This window comes from Cornus florida, unplaced genomic scaffold, assembly GCF_030987335.1.
Source record: "Cornus florida cultivar Cherokee Brave unplaced genomic scaffold, ASM3098733v1 CherokeeBrave_3.0.0_Hap2_Chr10, whole genome shotgun sequence".
Taxonomy (NCBI): domain Eukaryota; kingdom Viridiplantae; phylum Streptophyta; class Magnoliopsida; order Cornales; family Cornaceae; genus Cornus; species Cornus florida.
The window spans coordinates 33,172,930-33,199,790 of record NW_026775580.1 but is presented as its reverse complement, the minus strand read 5'-3'; the positions used below and the strand labels follow the sequence as shown (position 1 = coordinate 33,199,790).

The following is a 26,861-nucleotide window of genomic DNA, read 5'->3' as shown; positions in this document are numbered from 1 at the left end:
CATAAAGTATGCATGACTACACATAAGGGCACAATGGTAAAATTTTTAAATATTTTTCATGTTTTTCTTTTTAGGAAAGCAAGTATATACAAAATGCAAGAAAAATAAAGAATAAAATGCATGAACAAAATACAAAAACAAAAATAAAGAAGGTAAAATGCAATGAAAGAATATGTATAATGCAAGAAATGAAAAATAAAAAAGAAAAGAAAAGATGGAAGAACAAAATAATGAAAAATAAAAATAAAAACTTTTTTTTTATTATTATTTTTAGACATAACAACTATGAACACACACACACAAATAAAACAAAGAAACATGCAAGGAATGAAAATGCAAGGAAATAAGGGATGCAAATATATATATATATATTTTTAAAGTATGTACAATGAAACAAAATGTAAGAAAAATAAAGAAATAAGAATGAACATGAAAATGTATGATACAAGAGATAAAAGACACAATGTGTCATGTGGGTGCTAAGTTTAACGTCTCTAGCAAGACGGAATGCTACTTTGAAAAACCGTCTTTTTTTTTTAATAATTTTTTTATTTTATTTTATTTTTTAATTTTTATGTTTAGACAAAACAAGCATGTACACAAACAAAAATAAAAAGGCAAGTAAATAAAAATGCAAGAAGTAAAAATGCAAGGAAATAAATAATGCAAAGAAATAATTTTTTTTTTAGGTTGGATCGATCATAGAAAACTTGGATCGATCAGGGGAATGTTGGATTGATCATAGAAAAATTCGAACGATGGGACCGACAGCATGCATTTTGTGTTTCTGAAATTTTCAGAACTTTCGATCGATCCAACATAAGTTCAATCGATCCAACAAAAGTTCGATCGATCCAACATTAAGTTGGATGGATCTAACATATTTTTTTTTTTTTAATTTAAGATTCAAAATAAAGTCTAAGTAAAAGTCAACTAAAAAAACAGAGATCAATCAATCCTAGATCGATCTAGAAGAGGCTCAGATCGATCGAACATGCAAAAACCTGCATACAAGTTTGAACGATGCAACAGAGATGCGTTTTTCAGGGGGTTCAAATTTTTTTCTAAGTGTTGGAACTGAAGATCGATCCAAGAGGGGGTTGTATTGATCTTGGAACTTAAGATCGACCAGATAAGAACTTCGCACGATGGGACAGAAAGCTGTTTTATGCAGGAAATCTTCGCACGATTAAACAGAGAGGTGATTTGGATGCAGGGTGGAAGTTCGATCGATCGAACCTCTTTTGAGATCAATCGAACAGACACAAAATGCCTATTTCCTACATGAAAGTGCATGCAATCCTAAACTACAGTTCCTAGCAGTGTGTATGAACCCAAAACAAATATCTAGACGTCGCAATAAATGAAAGATAAAAAGAAATGGGTGAGGAATAGAGTTGAAAACTCTACGAATACTAGTGTTTAACGTCTCTAGTAAGACGTTGGGTCAACTCACTAATCAAAAGATTAAAAAACCAAACATAAAACATCCTTATTGATCCTCTTTTCACTTTTCTCATTTAATGTCCCACTTATGACAATCAAATCATCCTCCAAAAGAATGACTTGAAAAGAAATGAAAGAGATGATATTGTTCCTTTCATCCACGGTCTTGAAAATGAAATCAATAATGGGCGGCCTTGCCTTATTTTTGTGCTCTTGAAGTGTATTCAAAGAATCACTTCCTTTGGGAATTGGCAAGTCAATGTCTTTCAAAGACTCATTTGGAATATCAAGAAACACCTTCTCTTCATCCCTCTTCTCTTCCTAAAAAATAACCATCTCCTCACCTTCCAAGTTAGCTAAGGAGTCCATTAGAGAGTTTCTTTCATTTTTAGAGCTTTCAAGGTCAAAACCACAATTTTTATATATTTCAAAATAACATGTCTCAAGAGGGTCTTTGGAGATAATAGAAGGAAGGCCCTCTTCAACAAGTTCCTCCTCCTTCTCTCCTACCTCAAGTGTGGTTACCATCTCCTCACTCTCTAAAGTAGCAATGGTGGAGATAAAATCATAATCAAAACAAGGAAAGTCCTCATTAATCATGTTATGCTCTATTGGATTAGCCACTAACTCACTTGCCACTTCCTCCTCTATACAAGATAGAGTGCTAGGCATTAGCTCACTTGTTTCATCCTCCTCTTCACTCTCATCATCCTCATCTATATACATTGAAGTTCTTGCCATTTTTTCATTTGCCTCCTCCTCTTCCTCTTGACGAGAAAGAGTACTTGCAATTTGCTCAATTTGAGCTTCAAGCTTGGCTAACATTTGAGAATGAGAATTAATAAGTGAAGTGTGTGAAATATGCACATCAAGTAAAGCTAACACTTTTTCTTCAAATCCGGGTGAGTACCTCGAAGGTGGTGGAGTTGGTTCATTATAAAATGGTGGGGGAGGGTAATAGTCATAAGAAGGATTAAATGAATGATCAAGTCTATAATAAGATAATGCATATTGAAATGAAGTGGACTCAACCTTATAAGGATTAAAATATGGTGGAGGGACATAAGGTGAAGGGATATAATTCCCCCCCAAAATTGGATCAAATAATTCCTTCATTCACAATTAAAATCCAAATGCAAGAAAATATTGGCCTCAACAAGGGCCTATGCTTGGACTTAAAATAAAGCAATGAAATGAGCCTCAACAAGGGCTATCACAAGCATGCAAGAAAGTACACAATTAAAATACATGAGTTCCAAGAATTGCTAACAACGGTCCTTAAGCAACTTCAAATTTTAATATTAGCTTTAAGCTCCAATGATTGCTTTAAGATATAATGTTTGGCTTCCTTGTAGTCAAGTACCTAATTGAACAAATAATATCAACAATGAGAAACTAATATACAATAGAAAATAAAATAAAAATAGAAGTAATCTAATGAACACTATTGTCTAGTCTAATTCTAACAAAACCGTTAATCCCCGACAACGGCGCCAAAATTTGACGAGCCCCTTTCCAAGTGTTTAGAAAATGGACTTTTTAATGCGAGAGGTCGCTTCGCAAGGTCAAAATATGAATGTGGTTTTGGAAGCCTTTCTAGTCAAATTTACATTTATAAAAACCACTACTACAACTAATGAAGTATAGTGAGTAGGGATCGTCCACAGAGATTATACGTGTTGGAATTTAACTTCAAATCTAATGTATCACAAGACTGCAAAGGAAGGTTGGTTGTTTGATTACACTAAGATGCAATTAATTAAAATACAATTAAAATAAACTAAGTTGAGATATGGATTTAAGATATATGAAGAGAGGTCTTAGGGTGTTGGAATCACCACTAAGCTCGTGTAATTAACCACTTGTTTTCCATTAATGGGGAATACATTGTTGTGAATCAAATGCGACTATCAATTACAATATTAAGCATGGACCATCAAATTCATGTATGAATTGTCTACCTAACCAACAAATAAACAAAGTATAGCACAACCCATCAATTCTAAGCATGACCCATCAAATTAGTAACAATTGTAGCACACATCAATCTAGAGAATTATGGAATTTGCAATAATAAGCCATGGAATATCAAACTAAGTATAGATTGTCTACCTACCTACAAGTATGAATTAAATTGTAGAACAACCCATTAAGCATAAGATTAATCCATCAAATTAATCTAAAAACCCATTCAATGAAAACCCATGCTTAGCCATCACTAAATCCTTAATTAATCACACATAGACATGCAACTGACATAGAGAATCTAGTGTAGAGATCAATTCCCCAAATAATCACACATAATACAACATGTAATCAAATAGAGAATCAATAGAAAGAATTAATCCATATGAATTATGTAAGAAATAATTCCTAATTTAATCACACATAAACATATAAATAAACTAGAGAATTAATAGGAAGAATTAAATCATAGAAATCATAGAAATATACTAAGATTCATTAAATTCACAAGGCTAGAACACTAATCACAACAATATATATAAATCCCCAAAAATAGAAATACAAGGGTTTAGATTACACAAGACTTAGGGCTCATCCAAGCCCTAAGTATAGATTTAGCTAATCATGGAGGAGGTAGATGTGGTCATGAAACCCTCAAGGGCAAGCTCCAAACATGGCTCCATCTTCTTCTTCTTCTTCTTCTTTGAAGCTTTAGAGAGAGAGAGAGAGAGAGAGTGGATCTAGAGATGGATCTTGAGATGTGCCTCCACTTCCCTCTTTTCTTTTAACCCTAATCTATAACTTTCTAGAGAGAGAAACTAAAGAGAATATAGAAATTACAGTCTAAAATATGAATCTCTCAACAAAAATGGTTGAATCCCTCTTATATACAAGGCTTTGAGAGCCCAAAAGTGTGAGAACTCGGCCCTAGAATCATCCCTTACAAGCTTTGCCCGAGTTGGTTCGAAATGAGATTTAGATATGCTTTTTAATAAATTTCACGAACAGTTCGATCGATCTCAGAAAAGTTCGATCGATCAGAGAAAAGTTCGATCGATCTACGAAAAGTTCGATCGATCAGCGAAATGTTCGATCGATCAGATTTTTCTCAGATCTATCAGACTTTTTTTTTTTCAGATCTATCCAACTTGGCAGCTTTTCAGCATCAGCCTCTTTTTGCTCTAGATCAGTGTAATGACCCAGACCCGGTGCTTCAATGGTAACCCAAAAGTTAACCCGGTAACGGATCCCGATGCAGAAGCAAGAAACAAGAAAATGGTCTCCCAAGGCACAACACACCTCTCAGACCATAAGATGACCTTCCATGGGGTCACGGAACTCAAAGAAAACTGACGCCGAAGTAAAAGATCAGAATTATGACAAATAAGCCCCTAGGGGCAAAATAGTCATTTCTGAAAACTGTGGATTTGAGTTGCACCGAGCATACCACTGGAACGATAACAAAAAAATAATCAAGATGGACTAAGAATCGCATGATTCGGAGTCTGGACAAAGGAGAAACGACATGACGAAGAAAAACGAGCACTTAAGGCTAAAAGGGTAAACTGGCAATTATACAGGAAGAACTAGGTGCAACTGAGCACACTGTTCGAAAGATAGCGAAAAATTAATCAAGTACACAAAAAAGTTCACTCGATTTGGAGTCCGGACGAGGGAGAAACTAGTGTTTGAAGTTGTGATGTCGCGGCGGCCCGACGAAGGCCATGACATGCCCCATGCGCGCCCGGCACCCATGCTGGCGCCCCATTCGGCGTCCAATGGCATGCACCATGACATGCTAGGAAAGAGAAAAATTCAGCCAGAACTGAGAGCCGAAACAAGGTCCGAAACAGATTTTTCTGGAAAAACATAAAGAAGAAACCCCCCTTGAAATCGAGTTTTCTACCCGACCGCGCAAAAGAAAATGAAAAAAACTCACTGTAAAATTCCCAAAATGCCCCTAGATCAGAGCTGCTACAGGATTTGAGATTGAAAATGGGCTACCAAACGAATTTTTCTGGAAAAACACAAAGAAGAAACCCCTCCCGAAATCAAATCTTCTACCCATCCACGTGAGATAAAATGAAAGAAACTCACTGCAAAATGGCCAAAATGCTCTCCTAAGAAATCTAGTCAAGAGAGCTAAAAACCTTCTAAAATGAAAACTGGAAGCTGAAACTTCACGAGGGATTTTCGGTACTAAGACGACATTTTCTGGAAAAACACGAAGAACAAGCCCCCCCTAAAATCACGTTTTTTAAGTGACCATGTGAAGACCGGAATTTATTTCTCAAAGGAAAACCCCAGAATGCCCTAAAATCAGATTATGCAAGAAAATTGAAAAATGATTCCATAGGAGGCTCAAATCACAAAGGAAAGGGTTTTTCTTGGAAGCGATCATGTACGCAGATGTAAATGGTGATTTTGAGCGTGTGGGAATGGTCCGCGGCTCCCGGAAATGGTCGAGTCAAAATCCGACCCCCCAACGGCTAAAAAGGCGAAAATGAACTTGAAATGGGAAGTATGGAAACCAAAATTAGGAAATGGTTTCAAATGACCATTTATCCCTTGGCCACTCTTCATACAAGATAAATGAGACTTAGTGGAGGTGCCAGAACACACTTTACACCACCCGATTTGAAAATGAACCTTTAAAGGCTCGGTTTCTACTATTTTAGCCCAAAAATGCAATATGTGAACTAAAATGCAAAAATGAAAACTAAATGGTGTTTGGCCCTTGGCCATACCTCACATATGGCAAATGGATGCTAAAGGATGTATTACATACACAATGCACACACCGGTGCGAAAATAACATATTGAAACCCAAGTTTTCATACTTTTCTCATTAAAGGCAAAATTCTGCATTTTTCAATATACATGGATTACAAATGAAGTTTAGCCCTTGGCCACATATCATATACATAGAATGAATACCAAAAAGTGTGCTTAAGCACATTATACAAATTTGGAATCAAATATACACATTTGACAAAATGGCTACAAATGGCATTTCAAGTCGACCTTTACAAGAATGGAAATCTTCAAGTCCACAAATCATCCAAGCATAATGAGAATCTCAACATTGATTCCTGTACCTGAAAAATGTCCCCACTATGTGGGTGAGTAACATAAAGCTACTCGTAGGATATGAGCATGCATCGACCTAACATTTTACAATTTTATCACCTTATGGTGAAACATGTTAAAAGGGTTTATGCCACCTAACGTCTATATTAAAATGAGACTCAGGAAGCATCCTAAGCTACCTTATAGTGTTTCTCGCATAAATCACATCATTCATGCATTTCAACAACATAGAAACATGTTATACAAAGCAACAAGATATAGATTCTTAAAGTCATCAACTTGAAACCTAAAATATGAAAACAACAAGAGTGGGTCATGCCACCTAACGTCTATGTTCAAAATGAATCTATATGATCATTCCTAAATTACATTTGAACATCAAAATACAAATCATGATATCGATACAATTTAACCAACATTGGAACTTCCAATACAACGTATAAAGCATGATTTCTTAAAGTTAACATCTTGCAACTTAAAATGGTAAATCAAACAAAGAGCAAGTTACGATATCATCTAGTTATCAACTTGAAAAGAAATGCGAAATCAACCAATGTGGATACTTGGACATCACGTCAGATTAGATCGACACCATAGTTACTTTAAGGTTACTAGCCCATGGGTAACCTCCCTATGTGCGCACTAGACTATATAGAGGGACAATCCCCCGTACTAGAACCAAGTCCTAGCTGTAGCCAAACAATGGCATCCCCAAGTTTCTAAAATTAACAAGTTGTGCAACAACGTATATATCAACATGTATATACAAGATATCAACTATCTACCAAGCACAACCAAATTTGGAAACACATACAATACATGTACTAAGTCCACAACTACTATGGCATGACAAATGTCGAATCTTTAGTGTGCGATTCATTACATGCTATAACAATATCTTTCAACATTGAAAACATAAGCTCATGAATTTAAATATAACAACAATGTTATCAAATGCTCAAATGTACCAAGTGAATACACAACAAGTCCAAGTCCATGATTTAAACATAGAAACAACTTCCAAGACGCAATTAAATCCATGGAGCAATTAGATAGAATTTAATTAAATAAACACAATTAAATTCTCTAGATCCCAATTCAATTCCAAATAATCTCAAATTAATACATATTAAAGGTCATTGCATGGTCATCACCTATATCCATTCTAAAACTCAATTAGGTTGTTGGAGCAATAAAGTGGAATTTTAATTAAATCATATTAATTTAAATCCCAAGGTTCTAAAGCAACTTTAAATGGTCCCAAATTACTATATGCTAGTAAACAAGTCATGGTCATTACAAATATCAAGTTAAAAACTTAATTAAGCCAAGGGAACCATTAAATAGATTTTAATCAATCCTTTTAATTAAAATCTCTAGATTTTCAAACTTATCTTAATGTTCTCAAATTAACATATGTTAGGGAACATGCCAAGGGCTATTGTAATATCACATTACAAGCTTATTTCATGCAAGTTACATCTATGTAAATTTAACTTTCACCAAAGATAAATATTAAATAAAAGTTGCAATTCTCATTCAAATGATTTCAATTTAATATATGTTAACAAGTATACCAAGGCCTAAATTACTAGCATGCCACACTTTAATTCCAAGTTGCATATCAACATGAGGATTAAATCTCAAACAAAAAAATTAATTAAATGAAAGGTTTTAAAACCTAATCAAATATTCTAGATTTAATATATGTGATAGTATATGGTATGCACATCAAGAATATTAAGTCGGAATTTCAAAGAAATGAATAGTGCACTTGGAGCAAATTAATTAATCAAATTAATTAATAATTACTAAATTTCAAAACATCTCCGATTACTTTCAATTTCACATATGTTGAAGAGTGTATTAAAGCCTAATATAATATGCTAACACATATTGATTTCAAGCTAGATAAGGTCACATGAATTAAATATTTACTCAAGAAAAATATTAAATAAAATCTTCATTACTTGTCCAAAAATTCTCAATTTAATATATGTCAATGACCATATCAAGGGGTAATATAATTCCATGCCACATGTTTAAACAAAGCTATAATCAATTGGGAAAATCAAATCCTTCACAAGAAAAATAAATAATAAAATCTCTAGATTTGTTACCAAAGCATGTAAATAAGTTGCATAAACATCACTAGCATGTAATATAACAAGAATAATAACCTATAACACCCCCTACCTTAATTTGAGATGAAAATCTCAAATCCCAACCGAAACGAAATGGCTTCGAATCCGACAATACTTCGGGGTTTTGTCGGGGACAATACGGTGAACAAGAATCCCAAGGAAGCCCCATGAAAATCACAACTTGACTTCAAACCTGAACTCAAGAAATGGTTAGAAATGGATTCTAATAAGGGGGAAAGGTAGAGCATGTCAAGGTGAACAATAAATGTTAAGGCCGAAGATTTTCTACCAAGGAAATCAAGTGGAGGAGAAGAAAGAGTGAAGGCAGCCCCTTGGGCTCCCATGGCTTCCGGCCAAGAGGAGGAAGAAGGTCTAAAAATCTAATTTTAATAATTAGGGCAACCTATTTATAGAATCTCAAAAAGTGGCCCGAAAGGGCCCCGCCGGGTCCGGAAAAGTGGAATTTGAGCAGACGCACTCAAACGGCAAAACTTTATGAATGAAAAAGATTCAAAATGAGAAAATATGAACAATAGAAGAAATAGCGTCAAAAACTGAGTCCCGAGCAGAGAGATATGCCCCGAACAAGTTCGGTGGCAACCGGGGTCAGAAACTCTAAAACTGGAGAAAAACGACCAGAACAGAATTCTAAGAGTACACGACTCGAAAAAATGTGAAAATGAATCCCGTACGAGGATCTAGGCTCCAGACGAGGTATTGTGTAATAACTTTCGTTAATTGCACAATGATCCCTACGAAAAGGGTTAACTGCGAAACTGCCCCAGAATGAAAATATCTTCCAAAAGATATTTTCTTAGATGCCCCTGAAATAAAATATCTTCAAAAGATATTTACGAAAAACACCCCAAGAAAAGAAAATAATTCCATAGAACTATGCATCCATACCCCTATGGACACCGGGAGCAACTAGAGTACTTTTTTACAAAAGTAAAGATACGTATTTCGAGGAAACCACTCAAGATGAAGGTACGTGAAGTAAAAAACTAACTCCAAGCACGAAATTTGAGGTTGTGCCAAAAACTGACAAACGTAGATAAGACAGAATAGGGAAAAGGACGAAATAGGGAAAAGGACAAAAAGTGAATAGTGTCCGAAAAGTAAAAATGTGGAAATGACTCGGTCCTCAAAGGAAGTTGTCAATCCATACAAAATAGTCTTAGAAACCAATTCCAAGCACTCGAGATGACACTAAGCAACGAGAAACCGAACTCAGAAAAGAAAATTAAACGGAAAAAAATTTATCCGTAAAATTTCAGAAAAAGGGAAAGAGAGGAAATAACCGGGTCATTACAATCAGCCTCCTTTTGCTCCAAATTCTCACTAAGACTTAGTTTGACTCCAAAAAGGTTGTAAGAAACCATTTTTAGCCCATTTTAACATTGTTGACCTGAAATAGACAAAAACACAAATAAGTACTAAAACGGGTAAATAAAGATAGATGAATGGACTAAAATACTCTCGCTTAAGGGGTTTAAATGCGCACTTTTCAGCGCTCATCACCTACAATTTCTTACATCATTAGAAATAATGTAATAGAGCGAGCACTTCTTGATTTTGGAGCAAGTGTGAATCTTATTCCTTACTCGGTGTATGAGTAGTTAGGTTTAGGAGAGTTAAAACCTACGTAGGTTGTTCTACGGCTTGCTGACCGTTCTGTAAGACAACCACGAGGTATTGTTGAAGATGTACTCATAAAAGTGGACAAGTTCTATTTTTCGGTCAATTTCTTAGTTCTTGATACAGAACCGGTCCACGATTCCAAAAAGTATATTCCAGTTATTCTTGGGCATCCTTTTCTAGCCACAACAAATACTTGCATTAACTGTAGGACTAGAGCTATGGATTTATCTTTTGGAAATATGAAAGTCAAGCTAAACATCTTCAATGCTATTCATCATCCCCATAATGAGAGTGAATGCTTCTTCCTTGATGTTATTGATGAGTTGGTTGAGGAATCACTTCCAACTATTTTATCCAAGGATCCTTTAGAAGCTTGTTTGAGTCACTTTAATTATGAAGACTTCGATATCGAATCTTCAATAGCGGAAGTGAATTCTTTGCTCAATTCCACTCCTATCACAAATTTTCCTCCACGGAAAACTAGACTAGTGTAATGACTCGGTCATTTTCCTTTTTTTTTTTTTTTTTTTCGGTAATGTTCTTTTTTTGTCTTTTTCCCTGTTTTATCCTTTTCTCAATTTTCATTTTTATTTGCATAACCTCACTTTTTGTAAATGGATTTGACTCCGGCTTTGTATACGTCCATGATATTTAATTTCTATGATATCTACATTTTTACTTTTGTAGAAAAGAATGTTAAATGTTTACTTTTCTTGTAAAAGGCATGAATGCGTAACTTTTTTGGTAATTTTCTTAAATTTTGGAGTTTTAGTGTAATTATGCAAAGTAATTATTCTTCATCTTAGGGACCCTTTGAAATTTAATTCAAAGACATTTTGAAAAAGGACCTTTTTGCAATTTTTGAAAAAATGTGACAAGTGTCACACTCTCATGGTGCCACTTGTTGATCTTGTGGTGGAATCACTTGGAAGCCTCGTTTGATGACACATGGAGGGTGGAGATTCACCCATTTGTTGGCCTAGGATATGTGCACTTGTTGGCATCGATGGTTAACAAGTGTAGGCTTGATATTAAATCTTGGAAGTTTACTTAGATTCATAACAAATGTAGGTCTCACCTTTAGTCTTGAAGTGTGTGTGTGAGAGGTAGTGCAAGAGAACCTAGTGAGTGGAGAATCCCACCACATTTAACTTAGGGTTTACATTTTATTCTTTTCTTTTCATCTCTTTCCTCTCAAACCCTAACTTGGCCACCATTGGAGCAAAGCTTTATTCAAGGCTTTAAGCTTCATTTTGGTGCCCTTCCACTCACCAAAGACCTTTAAGCTTGGAGTACTTTAGTTTCCTTTCACTCTCCTCTATAAAACCCTTGTTTGATTTTCCATCTTTAAGCTTGGTTGACTTAGATTATAGAGATACAATTCTCTATTGAGGTAGGGGGTGTTCTAGTTTATTATCTAAGTAAATTAATTGCTTTTGTAGTGATATTAAGTTGTACGCATGTCTTGTATTGAAATGAGAAATTAATGATTAATTGTAGCTTGTATATAACTCATTTTAGACTGATATATGGCATGGCCATGACTTGATCTTTGTTGTGTATTAATTTGGCATGATTTAAGTGAGCTTTTAAATCTAGAGGATTTATTAATTTAAGTGGATTTAAATTGTAATTATTTGTACCATGCTTGTATTTCATTTTTGACTTGATATATGACATGGCCATGAGTTATTCTTTGTTATATATTAAATTGGAATCATTTGGACAACTCTTGAAATCTAGAGAGATTATCTAGTTGGTCTACTTAATTTCTATCATATTGATCTAATGATTTAGTCATGTAATTCATGGAACTTATTGTGTTTTATCACATATCATGAATTATTACTCTACTTGTTGATTTTGGAAACTTGGGATATCATCAAGAACTTGACATGGCTAGGACTTAGTTCTAGTATGGGAGATAGAGAGCTCCCTATACTATAGTGCACACTAGGGGAAGGTACCTATGGGTTAATAGCCCTAAAGTGATCCTAAGAGTACGGTTTTAGTCCGAGCGATATCCAAGTATCCACCTTAGTTTGATTTCACTCTTTAATTTCCAAACTTGATAACGTTGTGATGTTGCATCTCATTGTGCTATGTTAAAAGTTCCAATGTCATTTTAATAGCATGGACTAAATTCTATTGAATTGCAAACTTTGTAATAAGTTGAACTTATGCATGCTCATTCCATACGAGTAAACTTGTTTACTCACCCCAAAGTTACCAGGTGTTTTTCAGGTAAAGAAGCTTTATTATGGGATGCACAACACTCTTAGACTTGCTAGAATTCTTGGAGTATTTTTGGTGACGTCGAATATGCACTTGTTAGCATATCATGATCCTTTTTGGTGTATTGTATAAAAACTTATATTTATTTTCTAAGCTATGTAATGTGCACTTAAGTGCACCTTTTGTTACTCTTAGGACATATATGTAATGAGGCCAAGGGCCAAAGACACTTATATGACATGTATGCTACTTTAACTTCATAGTTTGTTTATGGAATATATGGGATTTCAAGGGTTGAAGGGTTATTTTTTGCATATGACATGCCATGAGGCCGTAGGCCATTGTAGTGCATCTACTTATTCATTTTACGTATGCGTGCATGTTTACATTTCACAAAACTCTTAAGTTCCAACTTTTGAACTATTTTTGGATGATTTATGAAAATTTAAGCAAAATTCATGCATTGGGGTATCATTTAAAGCTTTATTTTGATTTAGCTTGTTTTAGATGCTTGTATAAGGCTAGGGAATGTTTTGAAACTCATGCATAGCTTTAGGATTGAGCCAAGCACCTTCCCTATGGATTGCAGCAGCTTTTTCTGCTGTTACCAGGTCCATCGGTCGGCTGATAGCAGTCGTCAGCCGACTGATGAGTGTTCGCAATGAATTCCAGAGAGTTTGCATTCTTAAAAGGGTGTGTTGGTTAGCTAGTACTGTTTATCAGCCGGCTGATGATTGAGTTTCAGCCAGCTGGTACTGTACATCAGCTTGCTGATCCTCCCTAAAGCTTGGTTTCCTTTCAGCTTCTTGGACAGACTTCTTGGGTCAACTTCAGAGGGTTATATCTCCTTCATTTCTGATCCAAATTAGGTCATTATTTAGCCTAAACTTAAGAGCTTGAAGTTAGCTTTCCAATGATACCAACCACACTAAAAAAATCCAACCGTAGTGAGAGTTATACTAGTTTGAGTGAGATAGGGTCGCGGTATCTCTAAATCAGAGAATGCTATTTTGTTCTTATTTTTATATCTTTTTTGTCCGGACTCCGAATGATTCTTAAGTCTAAATTCATTAATTTTCATTGTCTTTCCAATGGTATACTTGGTAGCATCCATTTCTCTATGAAATGACCATTTTACCTTTCGTCCATCTCTAGTAAGGTTTCAAAACCTTTGTTTGCTTCTTGCTTGTGTTGAGTCTCGGGACTACTCGGGAAGCCACCTTTGTGTCTTAGGGATGATGTACATCTCTAGAGAACTTGGTTTTGTCTTTCACTTCGGTATTTTAGATTCGTTAACGGATCATCTTTGGGTAATCATAGGACGTACTGGGTTTGGAAATTTAGGGCTGTCACAACTAGAGCCTCTTCCACCACTTTCTAGTATTCTGCCTATTCCTTCCTTAGAGTCTCTACCTAATCTTGAGCTTAAGCCACTTCTAGAAAAGCTTAAGTATGCTATCTTGGGTTTAAATGACACCCTCCCGGTGATCATTGCTTCCAATCTTACAAGTTCCTAAGAAAGTAGTTTCTTAACAGTTCTTCAGCAAAATAAAGAGGCTATTGAGTGGAGTGTGGCTAATTTAAAAGGAATTAGTCCTATAATTTACATGCATCAGATTCATTTAGAAGAGGATTCCTGAACATCTCGGGAGCTCCAACGAAGATTGAATCCTAATATGAAAGAGGTGGTTTTGAAGGAAGTTGTGAAGTTGGTGGATGCATGAATAATCTACCCCATCTCAGATTGCAAGTGGGTGAGTCCTACTCAGGTAGTACCTAAAAAGATAGGTATTACAGTGGTTGAGAATTTTTAGACTAATATTTCGGCTATAATCAGGTGGCCATTGATCCTAAGGATCAAGAGAAAACTACTTTGACTTGTCCATTCGGTACATTTGCATATAGACGGATGCCTTTCAGATTGTGTAATGCGCCAGCAACATTCCAGAGGTGTATGATGTCTATCTTTTTGGACATGGTTAAAAAGTTTCTCGAGGTTTTTATGGACGACTACTTAGTTTTCGGGTCCACATTCAAAAACTGTCTCTAACATCTGTCCCTAATTCTTCAGCGTTGTAGGGAAACCAATCTTATTCTTAGTTGGGAGAAGAGCTATTTTATGGTTCAAGAGGGGATTATTTTTGGACATATCATTTCAGAGAGGGGTATTGAAGTTGATAGAGCCAAAGTAGATTTGATCTCCAAATTGCCTCCTCCTACCTCTGTAAGGGGAGTGCGATAATTTCTTGGGCATGCTAGGTTTTATCGACGCTTCATTAAAGATTTCAGCAAAATTTCTCGTCCTTTGTGTAATCTACTTGCAAAGGATGTTCCTTTTGTCTTTGATGAGTCATGCCTATAAGCTTTCTACAAGCTTCGCTCTCTTCTTTCTTCAACTCCTATCATGAATCCTCTAAATTGGGCTCTTCCATTCGAGATTACGTGTGACGCATCTGATTATGCTATGGGTGCAGTCTTAGGATAATGAGTAGATAAACTTCCTCATGTTATCTACTATGCGAGCAAAACTCTTTCAGATGTATAATTGAATTATACCACTACTGAAAAAGAGTTACTTGCAGCTGTCTTTACTTTGGACAAATTCAGATCATATCTGTTGGGTTCTAAAGTCATAGTATATTCTGATCATTTTTCTTTGAAACATCTTCTTTCTAAAAAGGAAACCAAACCCCGTTTGATTCGATGGATCCTCTTACTTTAAGAGTTTGATTACGAAATCCGAGATAAGAAAGGGTCAGAGAATGTGGTAGCTGACCATCTTTCTAGAATTCTTATTGAGGGTACCTCAACTTCACTTCCAGTTTGTGATTCCTTGCTAGATGAACAACTATTTGAGGTTTCTCATAAGGATTTGCCTTGGTTTGCTGATTTTGTGAATTACCTTGCAATAGGCAAAATTCCTGTATCTTGGCCAAAGCAAGGAAAAGATCGATTCTTCTCTCAAATTAAGATATACTATTGGGAAGATCCCCGGCTTTTCAAGTATTGTGCTGATCAAATCATTCGTAGATGTGTTCCTAAGCGTGAGTTTCATAGTATTCTGACCTTCTGTCACAGTTTAGCTTGTGGAGGTCATTTCAGTGCAAAGAAAATTGCCGCTAAAATTCTTTAATGTGGTTTCTTTTGGCATTCACTCTTTCGGGATGCATATTTGTTCTGTAGGTCATGCCTTTGATGTCAGCAGTTAGGATCAATTTCCAGAAGAAACATGATGCCTTTTACTCCAATCTTAGTCATTAAGGTTTTTGATGTATAGGGTATTGATTTCATGGGTCCTTTTGTTCATTCAAATAGAAATGAATATATTCTTGTGGCTATAGATTATGTGTCTAAATAGGTTGAAGCAGTGGCTACTAAAATCACCGATTACGCAGTTGTGGTTGAGTTCATTCAAACGAACATTTTTAGTCGGTTTGGTATGCCACGAGCTTTTATTAGTGATGGAGATGTTCACTTCTGTAATAGGTATTTCCGTACTTTGGTACAAAGATACTCTATCACTCATAAAGTTGCTACTCCCTATCATCCCCAAACAAGTGGCCAAGTTGAAATATCTAATCGTGAAATTAAGAGAATTCTTAAAAAAATGGTTAAGCCAGATCGTAAGGATTGGTCTTTTAGACTTAATGATGCTTTATGGGCTTACCGTACTGCTTTTAAAACTCCGATTGGTATGTCACCTTATCGTCTTGTCTATAGTAAATGGTGCCATCTTCCTGTAGAGTTAGAACATAGAGCTTTCTGGGCCATAAAAAAGCTCAATTTTGATATGAATTCTGCCAGTTCTAATAGGAAGCTTCAATTAACAGAGCTTGAAGAATTGTGTAATGATGCTTATGAGAGTGCTAAGGTCTATAAATCAAAGACTAAAGGCATTTCATGGTAAGCATATCTTGCGTAAGACTTTTGAGCTCGGGAAGAAGGTTTGGTTGTTTAATACATGACTAAAACTTTTTCTTAGAAAGTTAAGTCATGTTGGGAAGGTCCATATGTGGTTATTTCTGTTACACCTTACGGTGCAATAGAGATATAAGATTGCAAGACTGGACAACTGTCCAAAGTCAATGGAAAGAAACTGAAGCCCTACATAGAGGGTAGTGTGCAGAGAGGCACAATAGTAGAGGGTAGTGTGCAGAGAGGCACAATAGAGGCAGTAGAACTTCATGATCCTATTTACTTGGACTAGAGAGGTCAGGTTTTCGTCGAGCTATTGACGTTAAACTTAGCATGCTGTCAAGTTATCAACGTTAAACTTAGCATTTGTATGTTGTACCATAGTTTTTTTTTATTTTTTTATTTTTATTTTTATTTATTTTAGTGTGTGATTTAATTATTTTTCTCTTTCTTTTCTAGGTTTTAGGTTTAATTTATGATTAGGGTAGTTTAGATTTAGATAAAATAGAAAAAGATAATAAAAATTGAAAAATTAAAAAAATCCAAAAATTTATCTTAATGCTCAAGCCTAACCTATGGGGCTCGAACATCAGCTATTAAAAGCTCGAGTCCTCCATCATAGCTAACTTAAGGGTTTTTGGTGGAAGGCTCGAGCTCGCCAGTCTTAAAGCTTGAGCCCAAGGTTTTAAGTGCATAAAAGGGACCCAGTTCTCCTTATTTCACTCTACCATAATCTCTCTCGAAGTTTCTCTCCCGGTTTGTCTTCTACATCTTGATTCTCAATGACTTCTGACAATCTCTTTCCCAAGTTGCAAGTACTAATTAGGTAAAATCTTCATCATCTTCTCCTTCTCATTGCTTCCTTCTTAATTGATTTTATTTTCAAATCTAGGTTCAGGAAGCATGAATTTAATGAGTTTGTAAATCTTGGAATGAATGATTAGTTGGTTTTCGCAACTTATTTGCATATAATGGTGGTTTAAGAGATTGGTAGTTGATCTATGACATTTCTGAGATCTGTTTTGGAATGAGTTTCAGGTGAAGCTCGAGCTCTGCAATTTCAAGCTCGAGCATTGATTCAGGCTCGAGCCCAGAAGTTAAGCTCAAGCCTTGGGTTTCAGATTGCAGAATTTGGAGAATTGTTGGTAATTTATAGGATTTTCTTTGAGAATATTATTACTTGACAAGTGGGGATGGTTCATCCTGCTCCTTCTAAGCGTGCCAAGGTGACTAAAGATGTTTTGCCAAATGCTTGGAAGATAATTCCAATTTCTTATGAAACAACCATTGATTATCAGGCATTCATTAATGATCTTTGCACTAGATAGGCCATGAAGTCTTTTAGTTACAGGCATCTTCTTCATCTCATGGTCCCTGTTACACAGATTGCAAATCCTCGTCTTGTTCATTTATTTTACCTCAATCTTGTTTATAGTGAGGATGACCCTTGGGAACTTAGGACTAAGATTGATGGGCATGAGTTGATTATTAATCGTGATGCTATTACTGCAGCTCTAGAATGCTATCATATGCTTCCTGAGATAGTAGATGGGAGACGTAGCTGTCCTATTTTCACACCATTTCCTAGGGTACCAATTGCAGAAAATCTGATTCAAAAGTTGTGTGATGGTAGGTTTGTCAGGTATAAGCGTAGTAGTACTACCAAGGCCAAGATTCCAAAGAGGCTATGGATTCTAGATTCTATCATCTCAGCTAATGTCCATCCTCTTAGGCATTAGAATATTAAGAATACTGATTTTCTCCAGGCACTGTATGCTATTCAATTTGAGTTTCTGTCAACTACTGGAGTTTTGGTCAGAAATTAGGCCACATAAGAACGTTCCTACACGTGTTACCTTTTCCATATAATTACTAGGCTATTAGAGCTATAGGGTTTTGTGTTAGGTCAGCAAGAGGAATCTTGTAATGAGTCTCCAAGGTTTGGAGTGAAGGAATGGGATCAAGTGTGGAGACATATACCGGCACATCGCTGCAATGCAGTGGAGTTTGGTGATGGGGGGTATATTGCAGTTATTGCTAGAATGCCAGAGGATAATGATAAGGCTACAGAGGATGAGATGGATGTCGATGATAGCCAGGCCCTACCGAGGAAGAGGCCAGTTCCTGCAGCCCAGCCTGAGAGTTCTTCTCAGGCTGAGATTAGAGCTTTATAGGCCAGGGTGGCCAAGCTGTAGGATGGCTAGACAGTGCTAAGATTGATGCTGACTGTGCAGCAGAGCATTCTGGATGAGCTTTTATGCCGCACTCCGTTTGCCCTTTCGACCTTTACCGATTTGACTCCACCACATGTGGATTAGCTTTTTAGGGCTTTTCTGTATTTTCTTAGCCTAGATAGGCGTTTCTTTTGTTAACTAAGGCAACATTTTGATGTATTTATTTCTTTATGAGCCAATGTCTGGCCTAAGTCTTTATTTTAAAGCACTATACTCATTTTGCTGATATATATACATGCTTTCTGCCTATTATTTCCTTGTGTTGATATTTGAGTTACTTATGATATTTCTCTCTTATTACTTCATATAATTAATACTTTGATGTGTGTTTGAGTTTATTGATTTTGCCAGGTACTACAGATTAAGTTTAGGGGTGACCATTGTTACCTGTCTGTGCATTATTTTGCTATATCTTTGCTGATCTGCTTGTCTGTGATGAGTGCTCAACTGTGATGCATTTTAGCACCTAAGCTAGGGTATTTTAGTCCATTCATCTATCTTACTTTCATGTCTCAGATACTTATTTGTGTTATTGCCTATTTCAGGTGAATAATGTTCAATTAGGCTAACAAGAGCCATTTAGACCATTTTTGGAGTTAAGGAGCAAAGTTGGAAAGAAGCCAAAAAAATTGCATTAGAGGAACTTCGATCGATCGAAGGGAAGTCCCAATCAATCGAAGTAGTCTATAATTGATTGAAATGAAGGCGATGCCAGCTCAGCAAAGTGGATAAGGCCCGAAGATATTTTTGATGCCACGTTAGGTTCGATCGATCGAAGCCAAGTGTTTGATCGATCGAAAATCTTCGATCGATCGAAAATACTGCTAGCAGTGAGCTGTTAATGAGCGCTGAAAAGTGCGTATTTAAATCCCTTAAGCTTAGGTATTCTAGAACCTTTATTTATCTTATTTTACTGTTTTGTATTGATTTCGTGTTATTTCCATTTTCAGGTACTTATCCCCAAACCAAGCTAACTCAGCTAAATAAGAACATAATTGAAGCAATTCTGGGATGATTCAAAGAAAGAAGCAAAGTAGAGCAAAAGGAAGCAAATGGTGGAATTTTAGCAACTTCGGTCGATCTCAAGAAAAGTTCGATCGATCTAACTTTCATCGATCTCAGCACTTTAAGATGGATCTGAGCCATGTTTGTCCCTGTTTAAAGATCTCAAAAGTTCGATCGATCCAATTTCCTTCTTTGATCGATCAAACATTCTTGTCCTTATCTAAATGATTGATCTTATCCAGTTGTACCACCCTACCAACAACTTTTGTCCTTTTCCCAAAAATATCTTCAAAATATCTCAGATTTGTTTTTATCCAAAAAGGCGCCGCCATTGAGAATCGATCCAACTTAAATTCGATAGATCTCAGCCATGTTCGATCGATCGTACCTCAAGTTCGATCGATCGAACCTCCCAAATCCTGAGAAAAATCCAAATTCCAACTCATTAAAAGTTGTCTCATATCAATCATTAGAGGATTATTGGTGTACGAGCCCAGCTCATTTGGGGTGATTTTTGACTTACCTATATAGGGAATATGAGCCACTTTTTGATATACGCTAGAGAGCCTTTTGATATACTTTGATACACATACTTAGTGAAGAAGAAAAAGAGGAGGAGGAGGCTAAAGACACCATTGGAGACTCTTCATCAGCCAATGAGCAGATTTCTTCCATGGAGCTTGCCCTTGAGGGTTAGAGGACATCATCCATGAGTGGCTAGACATCCTTTTGGGGCTAGAGTTAGCCCTAACCATGCTTTATACTTCTTGATTTATGTATTTTTAAGGGGATTTGTATTGTGATTCATGTCTTGACACTTTTATATATATAGATCTTGTTTATTCAATGATTTATGTGGTTTAATGCTTCCAATTGATCATTTCATTCTATCCATATGTCTATGTATGCTAGAATAGATGTTCATGTGTTTGTCTCTATTTGTTGTGTTATTGGGGCATGTCCATGTGTATTGATGTTATAGATCTAGAGATTGTCAAGACGTAGTGCTTAATGTCATGTTTTTGTGGTTTATTTGATGGTTCATACTCATTGCTTGATGGATTATACCTCTCCCTTAGTTTAATTAGTTTAATTTCATATCATTAGCTTTGTTGTAGTGTAGTTGTTAAATGGGAGGACAATCCATGCTTGTTGTTGATGTTCATACTTATGAAAAACAAGTAACATATATCTGTAATCTCGTGATGTGTTTGGATTGTGAGCTTTAAGAAAGGATTAATGGCTTAATTTGATATGTTGTGCTATCCACCATGTTGTTTAGATAATATATGCTTAATTTGTCATCCATGCTTGTTGGAACAACCACACACACACCAATTGTTGCAATACAAGTTCTTCCCCCCATTAATCATTCATTAAAGGTGTAGAAAAGCCATACTTGGTGGTGATCTCTAAACCCCAAGATCTCTCTCTTTTATTCTCTCTATTGCATTATTGTTTACTTTAATTTAAATTGCATCTAGTTTAATTCAACTAACCAACCACTACTTTGATCACTCGACCTACTAACCCTAATTTTGATTCCTCAACCTAGTACGACCCTCAATCCCTTGTGACGATCCCTACTCACCTTAACTATATTTTTAGTGAAAGGTAGTAGTGATAATTTCTAATTGTAAAACTTGGCCATATTGAATAAACTTTTTGGGTTTGACGACGCCCAACACCACCAAGTTTTTGGCGCCATTGGTGGGGATTGATTGATTGATTGGCAATGTCGTATTTGTGGAATCAATTAGGAATTAGTACTCTTTTGATCGTGTCTTTACTTTATTTTCAATTTTTGTTATTTATTGTGTTTGTTCTTGTTTGACAAGGAGCATTAGGCTAAGAAGGTGAGCAAAGGAGTATTCCAAGCAAAAGAGCTAAGCAAGTAATTAAAAATGCTAAAAATCTAAAAATTTGCTAAGCTAAGCTAAAAATTTGGAGTTAAAGTGCTAAAGGACCTTTGTGAGCTTTTTCTTACTCAAACTCTTAGTTAAATCGTTGGTCCGCGTGGAGGCTTGTAATTCACTTCTTAGATAAATCGTGAGCGCACATGGAGGCAATTTACTTTTCTTGCATATTTTGTTAAAGTATGGGAGTATGAGAACATTGTATGTGGAGGAAGGTTGTTGATTGTTGATTTGTTGTGAAGGTGAAGTGTTTGTTGTTATTGCTTGTTGTGTTGCATTGTGCATTTTCATCTTGAATCGATTGTTAGAAACCCTAGGGGAAGAGGTAGTTCTAGTCAATCCATTTCATCAATGGAAGGACATAATGAAGACTATGTAAAGGACATTGGTCATATAGACCAACAAGGTATCCTCCACCCCAATGTACGTCATGATAACATGCAAGTTCCATTAGGCATGCCAAGGCCATTTGTTCATCCACCACAACAACAAGGCCAAGTTCTATTGGGAATGCCAAGGCCAATCTATGCTCCACCACCTCCTATCATTCAAGGCAATCAAGGTGCCCATGTTGCACCTCCAATTGCTAATCCTCTCCTTGCTTTAAGAGATCACTATGTGCCTAATGTATATAATACACCCACATGTATTCAATTGCCACCATTTAGAGCACACCACTATGAAATCAAGCACAAACCATTCAAATGCTTCCTAACTATCATGGATTTCCAAGTGAAGAACCTTACAAGCATTTGAATGAGTTTCTTGAAGTATGTTCCACCGTAAAATACACGGACATGCCAGGAGAGGTCTTAAGGCTTAAACATTTTCCATTCACCCTTAAAGACAAGGCAAAATATTGGTTTAACAATCTTAGGCCTTTTTCAATAACTTTTGGGCGAAAATGCAACAAGAGTTGTTGAAGAAGTACTATCCGGTTTCTAAGACCAATGCCATGAGAACTTCAATTAGGGAATTTTCACATAGGGATGGAGAAATATTTCATGAGGCATGGGAACGCTTTAATGAATTGCTTAGGAAGTGTCCACATCATGACATGCCCAAATGGCAATTAGTTCAATATTTCTTTGAGAGCTAATTAGACAATTACAAAGGCATGGTTGATGCTTCCATGGGTAGCTCTTACATTGATAGGCATGAGGATGACGTGTGGCGTCTTTATGAGAGCATGAGTGAAAATTCTTTGCATCATACTTTATCTTCGAAGAATGGTAGAAATTCTAGTGGTAGGAAGAGTGTTGGCTTACATCAAGTCGACCACTCCAATGAAATTGCCGCCGAAATGAAATCATTATCTCAAAGGTTTAATCAATTTTTGATCAACCAAAACTCGGTGAATCAAGTTTCTTCCATCCCTAACTATTCTCATCATGCATTTAATGAGACATGTATGACTTGTTTAAGTGTTTTACATTCTACTTCCAATTGTCCCCATGGACATGTGCAAGGTGAGCATCATTAACAAGTAAATGCAACATTTGTGAATCAAGGGAACAATCCTTATGGAAATCATTACAATCCTAGTTGGAGGAATCACCCGAATTTCTCTTAGAAAAACCAAGGGGAGGGGTCAAACCCTTCCCAAGGTGGTTTTCAAGGGAAATACATTCCACCTCCACTATAAGGCTAAGGTTCCCAAGGTTTTAGATCATCATAGGAATCACAAGGAAACCAATTTTCAAATTCTCATTTTCTTAATCAATCATATTCCTAAGGAAATGTTAGAAGTCCCGCTTTTGAAGAGAAAGTTTTGACTGCTTTGGGCACTTTAGAGGCAAACACACAATTACTTCATTCTCACTCTCAATCCATTGCAAAGCTAGAAACCCAAGTAGGGCAAATAGCTAGCACTTTAAATGCAAGAGAGAAGGGAAAAATGCCTTTGAATGCCCTACAAAAGCAACAATGTTGTGTGGAGACTCATTCCTCATCGGAAGGTCACACAATAGAGTATGTCAATACGGTGACTACCTTGAGAAGTGGAAAGGTTATGGACAACCATTGAATCGGTGCAACCACAAGTTGACACTCGTCCTATTTCATATCATATTCCTCCTTCATTGCATGTGCATGACCATATAAATGAGAATGTGTTGAAAAGTGATCTCAAAAGTGATTTTGAAAAGAAGGATTTGCAAAATGATTTGAAAACTTCTCGTGTTGAAGAGACTTCAAAGAAAAATTCTGAAAAGGTTTTTGAACCAAAAGCTCCATTTCCGGATGCCTTAAAAGGATCCATTTCAAATGACAAGCAAAATGCCAAAGTAAATGATATCATGGACGTGTTTAGGCAAATGAAAGTTAATCTTCCACTTTTGGATGCAATGAAGCAAATTCTGGCTTATGCCAAATTCTTGAAAGACTTGTGCACCCAAAAGAGGAAGAACAAAAGCCAAGCACCTAGAAAAGTGGTCTTAACCAAGCAAGTAAGCTCAATATTGCAACATAACACTCTTCCAAAGTTTAAGGACCTCGGTTCACCTACTACTTCATGAATCATTGGTGATCATATCATTAATCGGTCTCTTCTTGACCTAGGAGTAAGTGTTAATCTTCTTCTATACTTGGTATATGTCAAATTAGGCTTAGGAGACTTGAAACCGACGTCGGTAGTTTTACAACTTGCCGACCGATCAATCGAAAAGCCTAGGGGTATCATCGAGGACGTATTGATTAAAATTGATAAATTCTTCTTTCCCATTGATTTTGTTGTCATTGACACGGAACCGGTCCTAAATCCTAAGAGCCAAATTCCCGTTATCCTTGGTCGTCCTTTCTTGGCAACCGCAAATGCCAACATCAATTGTAGGATAGCGATATTGAAAATCTCATTTGGCTACATGAAGGTAAAGTTGAATATTTTTAATCCAACCCCCAATTCATTTGATAAGCATAAAGAGATTAATGTTGTAGAGAAATGTCATGACCTTAAAAGTGAAGGAATTGAGTTTTTGTGTGAGACCAAAGTTTCAAAAAGTCTATCTTCACCCTTAAAACCAAAGAAAGTTGTTTCAAAATCTTGTTTTGAAAGGGCGTGGAAGCCCAAAGATTGCATTGACCAAGGACCAAGAGCATCTTTTGAGCTTAATCCAACAAGTTCCTTAAAGAACTATTTGTTGGGTGGAATTTAAAGCACTTATCACCCCATTGAGGAGAGGATGCACTATAAGATGTTTGATCAGAGCTAAAAGAGCCCAACGTCTTGCTAGAGACGTTAAAGACTAGCAAGACATTTCGTAGGGTGTTAAAACCCTATTCCTCCCTCATTTCTATCTTTAATTTCATTTCTTGCGAAGTCTAAATACTTGTTTTTGGTTCATATACATTGCTAAGAGCTGTGATTAGGAGTGCATGCACTTTTATGTTGAAATTGAGCATTTTGCATAAGTTCGATCGATCTCCAAGGAGAATTCGATCGATCGAACTTCGACCTGCATCCAACACTTAGAAAATTTTCAACCTACATTCAACTTGCATCCAAATCACCTCTCTATCTCATCGATCGAATTTGTTCTCAGATCGATTATAAGCCCTTAGATCGATCCAAACTTCAAGTTTGATCAATCTTGAGCTCCAACACTTAGAAAAATTTCTGAACCCAAAAACCTGCATATTTTTAGCTCTGTGTCAGATCGATCGAACATTTTGTTCAGATCGATCTCTATTCTTCATCTCACTATCTTTGACTTTGTTTTGACTTTTTAATTTTTAGAAAAAAAAAATTCCAAAAATTTTTCAAATTTTTAATTTTTAGTATTTAATTTTTCAATTTTTTTTTTTTCAAAGATCTTAAAAATTTCAAAATTTTTTTCAAAGGAGAGATCATTTTAGTTCGATCGATCTGAGGTTTCAGTTCGATCGATCGAACTAGTTCGGGGATGTTTTTTAAAAAATGAACCGAGGGTTTGTAGATCGATTCCAAAGATCGATTTAACCCTCCCAAAGCCTTAACCCTCTCATCGCCACTACACCCATCCACTCTCCCATCTTCGGCGAGACCTCCAGTGATCTTAATCTTATCCCGAATCTCTCTCTCTCCTCTCGGATCTTTATCTCATCTTTATCTCATCTCATCCTTTGATTTGGGTAAGATTCGAATCTCATCTTGTATTTCAAGCTTCGATTTGCTTCGTACATGTTTTCCATGTTAGATCCATGATGTTTTAATGATGATTATTGCAATATCTGAAAGTTTAAAGCTTTTTGTTTATATACGTATATATGTGTATATATGATTGTATATATGGTTGAGATTTGTTTTGATTTTTGGGTGTATGGGCCTCATTAGGTGATTAGGATTGATGCTATGTTGTGTTGATAGGCCCATAACCTTGTCCGTGAAGGCCCCGTGTCATCCACATCACAGATCTGTGACTGTTCATGTTCTTTGCACAGTTCGATCGATCGAACCTATTTCTCAGATCGATCTAGTGAGATCGATCAAACTTAGTTTCTCAGATCGATCATGTGAGATCAATCTCACAATTTTTGTGATCGAACGAACTTCACAGATTTCATATACACATTCCATGCATCTTATCTTATGTCCATGCTATCTCATTCATGCCCAATGCCTGTGATTTTCCATATTGGATTCATTTTACACTTATACTGCTTAGCATGTTCACATCCTGTCACTTCCATAGATTCATGTCATTTATCTGTTTTGTCTATCTTACTTGACATACATGATTCTATTTTGTGCTCTAAACTCTTTATTCTGGCACTGATCTCCCTTGGAAGTTTTCAATTATTTTACAGGCCATGGCTCGGGTCAAGACTGTAGCCTGCGGACACTATCACCGCCGAGGCAAGCAGACTTTGGATGACGGGGCTGGTATATCTCATGCCTAGGACCCCATACAGGAGGAGCCAGCTGAGCCCATACAGTCTCCCCATTCTGACAGCAGATTACACTCTGATGCTGGCGCATCTCCTTTACACGGTGACGCTGAGGCTGAGTACATACCTCTCCACCACCACAGCCAGCTCAGCCAGACCAGGAGTTAGACCAGCCATTACGTAGATACTTATGCCTTCCAGTGGTGTACGAGTCAATCTTCAACACAGACTTCTTTTCCCGGTCGGTACTTACCCGATCAGCTTATGATGATATACTACGGAGGGGCCTTGCAACCATTCTTGCCCCTAGCCTGCCCCACGTACCCGAGTCTAGTACGGATGTTTTTCTAGAACCTCTAGCCTGCCCCGCGTAACACGGCAGAGCTGAGGACCTCCATTGATGGCCA

At 36.5% G+C, this 26,861-nt stretch overlaps 1 pseudogene; it reads right to left on the bottom strand.

The window, feature by feature from the left end:
* Nucleotides 1–22,551: 22,551 nt before the first annotated feature.
* On the bottom strand, nt 22,552–22,650 carry LOC132280269 (small nucleolar RNA R71; annotated as a pseudogene).
* Nucleotides 22,651–26,861: the final 4,211 nt, after the last annotated feature.